This window comes from Arachis ipaensis, chromosome B10, assembly GCF_059453495.1.
Source record: "Arachis ipaensis isolate K30076 ecotype BB chromosome B10, ASM5945349v1, whole genome shotgun sequence".
Taxonomy (NCBI): domain Eukaryota; kingdom Viridiplantae; phylum Streptophyta; class Magnoliopsida; order Fabales; family Fabaceae; genus Arachis; species Arachis ipaensis.
Window position 1 is genome coordinate 27,593,278 of NC_142435.1, and position 13,219 is coordinate 27,606,496.

General features: G+C 34.8%; 1 pseudogene; it reads left to right on the forward strand.

Moving 5' to 3' along the window:
- Positions 1–1,005: 1,005 nt before the first annotated feature.
- Positions 1,006–8,393, forward strand: LOC107620350 (cycloartenol synthase-like; annotated as a pseudogene).
- Positions 8,394–13,219: the final 4,826 nt, after the last annotated feature.

Consider the following 13,219-nt stretch of genomic DNA (forward strand, 5'->3'; position numbering starts at 1 on the left):
AACAATTCTAATTAAAATTTGTTCAAGTTCAACAACAATTCTAATTCCATCAAAATTGACACTGAACCAATGAAAGAATAAGGTCGAAGATTCGAAGGGAGTTCACTTGGTTGACTGGTTCTGAGACTGTGACAAGATAAGAAGACAACGACCACCACTACCCAAGGGAGCAGATGCTGCTTGGCTGGTTCCATCTACTTCTGCTGTCGCAAATGCACTGGGCACGAGATTGCGTCAACAAGCTTCAATCTCAGATGAGTGCGAGACCGAGAGAATGACGAGGTGAGACTGAGAGAGTAACAAGGTGAGACCATGAGAGAATAAGAGTGACGACTAAATGGACGGACGAGATGAGGGAAAAGACGAGGGTTGGGGGTTCACCATTCAGGTTAGGCATAGGGTTTCATCAACATACAAAAGGGGGAAATAGGGGGGAGGAATACCCTGAAATGGCATCATTTTCAGGTTAAAAAAAAAGCATGGCCTAGACCGGGTTAAACTAACCAGCCGGATCATCGATTTTACTAAAAATCATCCAGGTCGAACCAGTTTTCACCGGGTCTGATACTTGTCCAGTTCGATGAGTGGCTCGACCCGGCCAGGTGATCAGGCAAACCGGTGGGGTCGAATCAGGTTTGATAACCAACATTCCTCTAATAAATATATTAAAACTTAAATTTTTTTCAAAGCATTAGCTAAACCAAATATTTAATACAAGCATTCATGGCATCATAGACTTATCGTGAGTCACATTTTCAGTGTATGATATTCATATAAGTATTGCATAAGAGGTATCAACAGCAAATAACCACCATCAGAACCAGGTCAGTTTCTACAACCTCGTATGACTTCTTCTTAACCCTGTGGCATCTACTTACTCTTGTTCCTACATACCTTCCGTCACATCCATTTTCTTTTCCATTTTTACCTTCGCATTTGCATTTGCATTTTATCTTTGTCACTTTTAAATTTCTTTCCATTCTTATTTTGTTTAGACCAAAGAAAATGTGAAAGCTTAAGGTTTCCGATGGCAGAAGCCCATGGCTTCGGACACTTAACGATCATGTTGGCTAGCAGATTTGGGAGTTTGATCCTAATCTCGGATCACCGAAAGAGCTCGCTCAGATTGAAGCCGCTCGCAAGAGTTTCCGCAAGAATTGCTTCGAACACAAGCATAGCGCTGATCTCCTCATGTACGTTCAGGTACTCTTTTTCTCTTTTAGGTTAATTTCTATTTAAGTTTTGACAATTTTTCTTTTTTTTTTTAGTTTAGTTTCTTTCAATTTTTGTTTTTAAAGTCTATCTTTGCGTGTTTGAGTTTGTTTTTTCCTCATTTTCTGATGTCATTGTCGAAGACAATAAAGACAAAATGATTAGTGATTATAATAATGATGATGCTTGGTAAAACCTATAATAGGAATTATAATTGTGATTATAGTCATAATTATAATTGCACCGTGCATTTTTGTATCTTAATTTAATTTGCAAGTTGAGTTGTTCTTGTGTAAAACTGTGCATATTTATTCTTCGAGATTCCAGGACTAATTTGATATTGTTGGTCACTAGCAATTTGTTAAATTTTATTTTTATTTTTATTTTAAATGTGGTGATGCCTTGAGTGATGCATTTTTATGCTTTTTCGATGAATACACTGCTAGTGACTTTGCATTGTTTGTCTCTTTCATGTTTTATGTATCACTCTATTCTTTTGGAATGATCATGTTAAAGTAAATATGTTTTATTTATTTATAATTTATAATTTTTAAATTTCTTTTTATTTTTTATTCTTTTTTATTTTTAAATAAAGTATCAAAAGTTGCAAGAGCATTTGATTAGATTAGTGGTCCCTATTTGAAAAATTTTAAAGATTGGAGTTATCAATGATTCAAACTTTACGTAAAGGAAAAGTGACAGCATATGTTAAGTTTGAATAGGTGGGTCTAGGGTGGTAAGATCATGAGTTGTTTTCTCTATTATATTTGGGTGCAAAACTAATCCTTATGCAGGTGTTTTCTTAGCCTTGTCTACAAAGTTTATTGCTATTGGCATAATAATCCCCTCTTATAGAAATTCTTATTTTAATTATGGTTTTATTTGCTTTTAATCGGTCAAACACTGAGCTAGTTCATTAATTTCTTAGAAAATTGAAGCAAATATTACTATATTGTGTCCTTGTTTTATACTTGTTCCTTCTTCAAACGTGGAAATCAATTCAGAAGTATTTTTTAAATCTTTAAAATGAGAATATTTTAGATAATTATTTTATCATATTATTATACTGGGAGGTTGTATATTATATTTTGTGCTTTGTTATGGTATCAAAGCTATAAGTTTCTGATATCAGAAACTCAATCCTTTTAAGTTTAATGATGTTTCTTATAAAAAGGGCCATTACTTTTCATTCAACCCTCCAGAGTGACGATGGACACTGGACTGGAGTTATGGAGGTCACATGTTGCTTATGCTTGGCTTGATAAGTTTTATTTTGAACAGTTGATCTTTTCTCCTATGTGAAATTTTTTCTTTATTAATTGCTATATTCCACATATTCTGACCTTGAAACGCATGCTTTTTTACAATACTGAAATTTTAGCCTTCAAAATTGTGTTTAAAATTGTCTTTTCTTTGAAATGATAACTGTGGAACTCAGATAATATTTGGGTTAATTCATATATTATGCATATTCTGGCCTTGAAACACATTGTTTTTGACAATACTACAACTTTTGCCTTCAAAATTATGTTTGACATTGTCTTCCCTCTGACCTGATAACTATGAATATGTAATACTGTATGGGATATCCAATCAAACAGATAATTACACTTTCCGTCACTGGAGCACTGAATGTAATCTTAACAGAAGAACATAAAAAAGAAATATTCTGAATCTCTATAATCAACAGGTAAGAGCTTCGTCCTATCCTTTTTCCTAATCTCTGGGCTTGTCCCAAAAATTATTCTCATTAGTTAACTGTAACTACAGAATAAGGATGGTGCATGGGGTTTCAGTATTAAAGGTCTAAGCACCATGTTGTCTTTAATTATGTTGTTCTGAGATTGCTTGGTGAGGGACCTAATGATAGAGGAAGGGACATGGAGAAGGCACATAACTGGATTTAATCACATGAAGGTGTTACTCACATAACATTATGGGGAGGGGGGAAGGGGAATGTGGCTTTCAGTTAAAATCTTAGCCTATCTTTGAGTCTCTTTATTTTTTATTTTAAATTTTCATTATATAAATATTAAGAGGTATACTTGTTTATTTTCTACATTTTGATTATAGGTGCTCGGGTCATGTGAATGATAGGAAATAATTCCATGCCCCTTGAGATATGGCTATTTCCATACTTTCTTCCATTTCATCTAGATTATTGTACTTTATTCTAGTTATTTTTCCATCAGTCTTCTCAAAGAGAATACATGAACTAATGAATGGGTAAAAATATTTTTAACAACTATTCACTTAACTTGTTATCGATGTTAATGAGCTGTTACTTAAATGATAGATTGTCTCCAAGAGTTCATTTTTATTTCATGCTTTACAGTTGAGTGTTTCTTGTTAAGATGTTTACAAATGGATCAAGCTTATGATATGATCAACTTTTGTATATTAGTTAGACTTTTTAACCCAGGAATAGAGCAAATTACCCTATGATAGTGAGAACTCCTTTCAACCTAAACACGAAAGCTGATCTTGTTGCAGGAGAGATACATATATCATTTTCAGTTGAACAAGATGACTTAACATAAAGTTTTACAAAAGAATTCTGATGTAAACTTTGTGTTGGAGTTTATTGTTGTTCAATCTGGAAACCTTTGTGTTGTGATCAAGTACTATATATCATGGTTACTGAATAAAAGGCTGGTATAGTGGTATGTGTTCATGAGTTCATGCGGTATATGCGGTCCTTATTCCTTAAGAATGACTTCTATTATTGATTACTTAATTAGTTGTCTATGTTTATTGTAATTTATTTTTGGGTGAATTATCTTTAACACTGTTTAATGTTATATGTATTTTTTACTTTGAGGTATATTTTTTGTGATGTACAGGAAGGATGTGGTGTCGTTGCCGAATGGTCTATTTGCCCATGTCCTACTTATTTGACAAGAGGTTTGTTGGTTCAGTCATACCAACAGTGTTATCTTTGAGAAAAGAGCTCTATAACACACCATATTATGATATAGACTGGGATAAAGCTCTCAATTTGTGTGCTAAGGTTAGTGATGCTAGTAAGTTGTGAAAACATTTTAAGCCTCTACCCTTAGAATTTTCGTTTGTAGTTAAAAATTGCATGGAAATAGAATCTGCACTTTGTTCCTCGTATTGGCTTCTTTTTCTCGTCAAAATCATATGTTAATTATCTTGTTAAATTAATACCAAAACTTATATCCAAGCAAAACCGGTTACTATTGTTTATGCTCAGATAATACCCATCTACAAACTACAATGGCAACCATCATGTCATTATTATTACTGGCTACTTTGTTTGCCACCCCGTTATCAATCAAGTAATTACTAGGATACTTCTTATATGCTTATCATTGTCCTTAGAATAATGTCATTGTAAACCACCATTATAGCATGTTATCTCCATTTTAAAGCATTGATTCTCCCAAAAGCTTTAACTGATAGGTGATAATGCAATAATAGTTTTTATATATTTAATGTCCTCTATTGTTTGAAATTTGAAATTTTTCTTGGCTTGAAGCTTGAGCAATGCAGAGGCTAATTCCTTTTGTGATGAAATTAAACTGTGTGAAAGAATGTAAGTGAGAAGTGTCAGACTGTTGGAAACTTCGTCAATGGGGCATAGCAAATTAGCATTTGATTTCTAAAATTGCTAACTACCAATTTAATTGTGCTAAAGATAATGTTACAAGAAGATTGTTTTTGTTTTCATGTAGGCAGACTTGTACTATCCTCGTCCATTCATTTAAGATGTTCTTTGGGCCACTTTTACACGAGATCTTGATCCCATTATGATGCATTGGCCTGGAAAAAAGTTGAGAGAAAGGGCTCTAATGACTGTAATGAAGCATATACACTATGAAGATGAGAATACTCGGTATATTTGCATAGGTCCTGTAAACAAGGTAATTCTTGAGAGGGACTTGATTAGCAAAAATACTGACAATTTTTATTCATTTATTTTTGGGGATAAAAATGAAATACTAATTATCTTGTTCATGTTATTCTGCATGGTTCTCAATCAGGTGTTGAATATGCTCTGCTGTTGGATAGAAGATCCAAATTTAGAGGACTTCAAGTTGCATCTTCCAAGGCTTAATGATTATTTGTAGATTGCTGAAGATGGCATGAAAATGTAGGTCCACATATTAGTCAACCTATTCTCTCTTATTAGAGTGATTAGAAGATGTTTTTGATATAATTGGACATATTCACAGATGATTAAGAATGATATAAACTTAAAATTGATATTTATATGGTGCAAAATAATATGTGAAACTATTGTTGCAGCATTATTGAGTATTTCTTAAGGTCATATAATAGTGTCTATTAAAGCTTACATCACAAAATTTACTTGTAACCAATTTTTGTTGCAGGGATACAATGGAAGTCAACTACAAGATGTTGTATTTGCTGTCCAAGCAATTATTTCATCTAACCTCCTTGAAGAATATGGCCAAACTATTAGAAAAGCTCATTCGTTTATTAAAAAATCATATGTAACTTTTACATTTTTATTACTATTATTGCATCGGTTCACCCTTGTTGATCAACATTTTTCTTCTTTTTCTTCCAAAAGATTTTAGAAGATTGTCTAGATGATCTTAATTATTGGTACTGTCACATTTCCAAAGGTGCTTGGCCTTTTTCAACTAAAGATCATGGATGGCCGATATCTGACTGCACATCTGAAGAACTAAAAGTAATTATTGATTGAAAAAAGTAGAAAAAATTGTACTTGTTTAATTTATTCTGGCACTTTGATAAATATGCTACTTTTCAGGCTGCTCTATTACTTTCCAAACTTCACCAAAGATTGCTGGTGAGCCAATCGAAGCAGAGAGGCTATATGATGCTGTTAATATCGTGCTCTCATTGCAGGTAATAGACTCATCATGGCTGAAGCTAGAATATCTGATTCTAAGTAGTTTGAGCAAATAAATCATTGATAGATTGGTAGAAGATCTTCATTTTATCTTTTTCTTTCTTGTAAAAATACCGTATCCTCTCTTTATTTAACCTTTTCTTTCTCATTAATTTGTTCATTTTTCTAACAATTTTTATTTATTTATTTATTTTAAATATCTTGTGTGTCTGACTATGATCCACGGTGTATGAGCAAATAGTTTTCTTAAAATTTGTTGAATCTCTTTGAAAAATCAATGTTATTATCTAGAAATGTATTTATTTATTTATTGAATTTTCTTAACTCTTCAGAATAACGATAGTGGCTTTGCAACATATGAACTCACACGATCATATAGATGGCTGGCAGTAACTTTTTTTTATGAATAATTAGAAATTAGCTTATTTGAATTACACCATGTGAACAATAAAGTATGAAAATCTGCTACAATGTAGTCAATTCTCCCTCTGCCATATTCTCCTAAAACTCATTTCTCAATTCGTCAAGCACATGTATTTGAAGTTATGCCACAAAAGCTAGAACTTTGAAATTATTGTTTGTGAACAAAAATTTTTGGCCTTTCCTCTAGATTTTGGAATTACAGCTGATGAGTTGATCCTGAAAATTTAGGAAGTTAATTTTGGATTAAGATTAGATACATACTTAGATGAATGCTTTCTCTTTTGTCAGATAATAAATCCAGCGGAAACTTTTGGCGATATAGTTATTGATTATTGCTAAGTTGTCAAATGCTTGTTCAGTATAAATTTTTGCATTCCTCTTTCTATCCCTTAACCCATCATTTGAATCTTTTAATATTTCTATGTGTTATGTGCTATAGTTATGTGGAATGTACATTAGCCTCTCTGCAAGCATTGGTATCAGTTTGAAAATTATATCCCATGCATCGCCCAGAAGAAATAAGCTGATGTATTAAAAAATCCACTGTATATATTGAAAGCGTTCAAGCTTCGGATGGTTCATGGTTGGCTACTCTCTTTTTGGAAACCACTATTTTCAATTTTTTTCTATTGATTTCATAGTTAATTTATGCATGTTTTGGTTTCACTCTCTTGCTTTTAGGATGAATGGAACTTTATTAGTTTAGTAGACCTCTAAACCACTCAAATCTGCTTAACAGGTATGGTTCATGGAGAGTTTGCTTTACCTATGCCACATGGTTTGGGATAAATAGGTTGATTGTTGCTGGAAATAGTTACATTGATTCCCCAGCCATCTGCAAAGCTTGTGAATTTCTACTGTCTAAGAAGCTTTCAAATGGTGGCTGGGGAGAGTTATTTGTCTTGTCAAAACAAGATTAATTTTACTATTTTTAAATGCCAATATCATTTATTTTTCTTCTTAAAAATCCCTAAAACTACTACGCATTTTCTGGTGGGAGAATCTTTTCCGAGTAGTGCATTCATAAACATGCTAAAGAAGTTGCCGATATTATAACTTTCTAAGAAGTGTGTAGGAAGGAAAGGAGAGTATAAGACGAAGAATTTTATGAAACTAATACAATTTTGATATAACGTGTTGTATTTTGTTTTTAAGTAACATTCAGTTAGAATATTCTAATACTTTCAGAAATCTAAAGGATGAGAGTTATAGTTATGTTTCTTCCAATGTCTGTTTTTCAAGTGTACTCAAATCTTGAAAACAACAGGGCTCATCTCGTAAACACATTGTGGGCCTTACTGGCTCTCATTACTACCGGACAGGTATATATACAGCAAAATATTTGATACTTTTGTGTTGCTGCCATGGTTTTAAACTTATTATTTTATTATTGCACCAAATCCATTCTTCATTGAGGTAGGATAATTTATCACTTCAAGAGTTTTTAAGAATCTTAAATAGCTTATACATATCCCACCTGTGTTGATGTATGTATTATATAAAACCCATGGCAATGCTTTGTAAATTCATATTACCTTGCATTTGTCTTATCATATAATTTTATATTTCACGTGGAATATAAATGTGTGAACAAGCCAAAATAGATCCAAAATCATCGCACCGTGCAGCCGTATGATAAATTCCCAGATGGACAATAGTAACTATCCACAAGAGGTATTGACTACAAAACCCCATATCTTGCATTCTATATATCATTTAAATTGTTAAAATACTAAAAATAATTAACTAAATCAATGTTTCTTTTCTCTCCTATTACAAAATCATGGGGGTGTTCAACAGGCATTGCATGATCACTTATGCTGCGTATAGAAACATATTCCCTATCTAGGCACTGGGCGAATACTGATGTAATGTGTTGCAGGCTCGTTAATCTTTCTCCATCCGGATGCTGTCTGAATTGTTTCAGTCTAAGATCTAATTTGTTTCCATGATTCCCTTCTTGAACACTTCATGACTAAATTAGTTTAGTAGTGAGCTAAACAAAGAGCTGACTTAGGGAGTATTACAATGTTAAATAAATAGAGTTAACTAAATATAGGATAAGAATATTTTGCCAGAGTTTAGATGTTAGAACAATAATGATACAACGAGAAATTTGACTAAAACATTGGTTGGATGTGGGTTCTTCCATCGGTTAGCCTGAAAGATGCAATTGCAAACTACGCTCCAGTAACAAGATTAGGTTTCGTGTTTAGGTTGAAAGGAGTTCTCACTATCATAGTGCAATTTTCACTATTCCTGGGGTAAAAAGTCCAACTAATATACAAAAAATGATTATATCAGAAACTTGATCCATTTATAAACATCGTAACAAGAAACACTCAACTGTAAAGCATGAAAGAAAAATGAACTCTTGGAGACAATCTATCATTTAAGTAACAGCTCATTAACATCGATAACCACTTAAGTGGATAGTTGTTCCTAAACTAAAAATATTTTTACCCATCCATTAGTTCATGTATTCTCTCTGAGAATATTGATGGATAAACAACTAGAATAAAGCACAATAACCTGGATGAAATGGGAGCAAGTATAGAAGTAGCCAGATCTCAGTGGGCATGGGATTATTTCCTAACCATTCATGTGCCTCGAGCACCTAAAATCAGAAAGTAGAAAATAAACAAGTACACCATATATATTAGTAAAATCATTAAAAATATCATAATATTCATATGATAAAAATTTAAAATAAAAAAATAAAGAGACTCAAAGGTAGGCTATGATTTTAACTGAAAAGTCACATCTTCTCCCATGATGTTATATAAGTAGCATCACCATGTGATTGAATCCAGCTGCATGCCTTCTCCATGTCCCATCCTCCATCATTAGGTTCCTCACCAAGCAATCTCAAAACAACATAATTCAAGACAGATGTAAACATGGTGCTTGGACCTTCAATATGCAAATCCCATCCACCATCCTTGTTCTGTAGTTACAGTTAACTAATGAGAATAATTTCTAGGACAAACCCAAAGATTAGGGGAAAGGATGGGACGAAGCTCTTACCTGTAGATTATAGAGATATCGGCATATTTTCTTTTTATGTTCTTCTGTTAAGACTACATTCGGTGCCCCAGTGACAAAAAATGTAATTATTTATTTGATTGGATATCCCAAACAGAATTACATACCCACAGTTATCAAGTCAGAGGTAAGACAATTGGTGTGCAAAATTATACTTCGTACAACTGAACCAGCAAGTGCACTGGGTCATCCAAGTAATACCTGAGTGAGTCAGGGTCAATCCCATGAGGATTGTTGGCTTGAATTAAGCTGTGGTTATTTTGTAGATCTTAGTCAGGCGGATAGAAAAGTTATTTTTTTGTTTAAAGCGCATAAAATTAAAATAAAGATAACGTTACTCAATTGAAGATGAATGTAATAATAAGAAGATGGTTAAGGCTTTGGAGATGCTTTGTTCTTATGGATTAATTCGGTCTCACTGTCTATGCCAATTGTGAATGATTTCTTCTATGGCAGGCTGTATGTGATCAATGCTTTTCTTGAGAGGTCGCCGATTCTCCTCCAGGCTAAACACCAGGGTTAGTGCGCATCCAGTCTGATTGAGGGTGAGGCTCCTACAGTCCATTCCCCTTGATGATCCTACTCAAAACGTCACAGACAAGGTCAAATCTTCCGGAACAAAGAATGATGCACCTTTGGTTCTAGCCTTTACCATAAGGACCCTAATCTCCCCCATACTTCGGCTGAACTGGTGTCTCGAGAAGTTCCCAACGAAGTCGTGGATTAGCCATCTAAGAGATGTATAATCAAGCTAGTAGTTCATTGATATCCGAAGAAAGACGCTCTTTGAACCCATGTAGAATAGAGATAACCTTGTGCCAGTTCAACTCATTCATAAGGATGAAGAACGAAGATACATCTTAGAAAAGAGAACCAAACACGAATTGAGATAGAACAGTAATGCTTTTATTAATCCATAAAACTCAGTAGAGCTCCTCCCCATAACCTAGGAGGTTTAGAGACTCATACTGATAGAAAAATACAATGAAAAGTTCCAAAAATGCCAGGAGTTCGAATGAGTCTAACAAAAGGGTGATCTTCTCCTTTAAATACTAAACTAATGACTAAGGATTACATAAATATGATAGGCTTAGGCTTGTAGTGCGAAAATCTACTTTCGGGGCCCAGTTGGTGAGTGTTTGGGCTGAGCTTTAGTGTCTCCCACGTGCTAGTAGGACTATAGGGCGTTGAACACTGGCTAGGGGCACCTTTTTAGGCGTTGGACGCTGGTCACTCCTTTGTGGGCATTTGGTGCACGAAATTGTGATATCTGGTAATGGCTCCAAGAACTTGGTGCTCTAATCTCAATTCATAATTTGTCACAACTTCGATACAACTAACCAGCAAGTGCAATGGGTCGTCCAAGTAATAAACCTTACGTGAGTAAGGGTCGATCCCACGGAGATTGTTGGTATGAAGCAAGCTATGGTCACCTTGTAAATCTCAGTCAGGCGGATATAAAATAGTTATGGAGTTTTTGAAAATTAATAATAAAGGAAGGTAAAGATAGAAATACTTATGTAATTCATTGGTGAGAATTTCAGATAAGCGCATGGAGATGCTTTCGTTCCTCTGAACCTCTACTTTCCTGCTGTCTTCATCCAATCAGTCCTACTCCTTTCCATGGCTGGCTTTATGTAAGGATGTCACCGTTGTCAATGGCTACTTTTAATCCTCTCGGGAAAATGGTCCAAATGCTCTGTCACAACACGGCTAATCGTCTGGAGGCATCACCCTTGTCGATGGCTGCATCCTATTCCTCTCTGTGAAAATGGTCCGATGCGCTGTCACTGTATGGCTAATCATCTGGATGTTCTCGATCATACTGGAATAGGATTTACTGTCCTTTTGCGTCTGTCACTACGCCCAGCACTCGCGAGTTTGAAGCTCGTCACAGTCATTCAATCCTCGAATCCTACTCGGAATACCACAGACAAGGTTTAGACTTTCCAGACTCTCATGAATGCCGCCATCAATCTAGCTTATACCACGAAGATTCCGATTAAGAAATCCAAGAGATAATCATTCAGTCGAAGGTAGAACGGAAGTGGTTGTCAGGCACGCGTTCATAGAGAATGATGATAATTGTCACGTTCATCACATTCAGGTTGAAGTGCGAATGAATATCTTAGAAGCGAAATAAGATGAATTGAATAGAAAAACAGTAGTACTTTGCATTAATATTTGAGGAACAGTAGAGCTCCACACCTTAATCTATGGAGTGTAGAAACTCTACCGTTTGAAAATACATAAGTGATGAAGGTCCAGGCATGGTCGGGAGGCCAGCCCTCAAACGTGATCTAAGATAGCATACAACTGATCAAAGATGTCTAATACAATAGTAAAAAGTCCTATTTATAATAAACTAGCTACTAGGGTTTACAGAAATAAGTAATTGATGCATAAATCCACTTCCGGGGCCCACTTAGTGTGTGCTTGGGCTGAGCTTGAAGTCTACACGTGGAGAGGTCATTCTTGGAGTTGAACGCCAGCTTTTGTGCCAGTTTGGGCGTTGAACTCCACTTTGCAACTTGTTTCTGGCGCTGGACGCCAGAATTGGGCAGAGAGCTGGCGTTGAACGCCAGTTTGCGTCATCTAAACTTGGGCAAAGTATGGACTATTATATATTTCTGGAAAGCCCTGGATGTCTACTTTCCAACGCAATTGGAAGCGCGCCATTTTGAGTTCTGTAGCTCCAGAAAATCCACTTTGAGTGCAGGGAGGTCAGAATCCAACAGCATCAGCAGTCCTTCTTCAACCTCTGAATCTGATTTTTGCTCAAGTCCCTCAATTTCAGCCAGAAAATACCTGAAATCACAGAAAAACACACAAACTCATAGTAAAGTCCAAAAATATGAATTTAACATAAAAACTAATGAAAACATCCCTAAAAGTAACTAGATTCTACTAAAAACATACTAAAAACAATGCCAAAAAGCGTATAAATTATCCGCTCATCAACGTTGGACGCCTAGACTGGGGTAGGTGGCTGGCGTTGAATACCAGTTTTGGACCTTTAATTCTGAAGTAAAGTATGGACTATTATACATTTCTGAAAAGCCCTAGAGGTTAGCTTTCCATAGCCGTTGAGAACGCTCCATTTGGACTTTTGTAGCTCCAAAAAAGCTCCTTCGAGTGCACAGAGATCAGATCCTGATAGTATCTGCAGTGCTTTCTTTGCCTTTGAATCAGACTTTTGCTCCAGCTCCTCAATTTCAGCCAGAAAATACCTGAAATTGCATAAAAACATACGAACTCATAATAGAATCTAAAAATGTGAATTGTACACTAAAACCTATGAAAATATAATAAAACTTAAACAAAACCTGCTAAAAACTATATGAAAATGATGCCAAAAAACGTATAAAATATCCGCTCATCAACAATATCAAACATAATTTTGAAGGAAAAAAGCTGCAGTATTGCCAAAAACAATATGTTTCAAGGCCAAAATATGCATAATATAGCAATTAACCCAAACATTATTTGAGTTCCAAAGTTATCGGTTGGAAAGGAAGACAATTTCAAACACTATTTTGAAGGCTGAAGTTTCAGTATTGTCAAAAAGCATGCATTTCAAGGTCAGAATATGTGGAATATAGTAATTAACAGAGAAAATTTTCACACAAGAAAAAAGATCAAATGTTCAAAATAAAACTTACCAAGACAGGC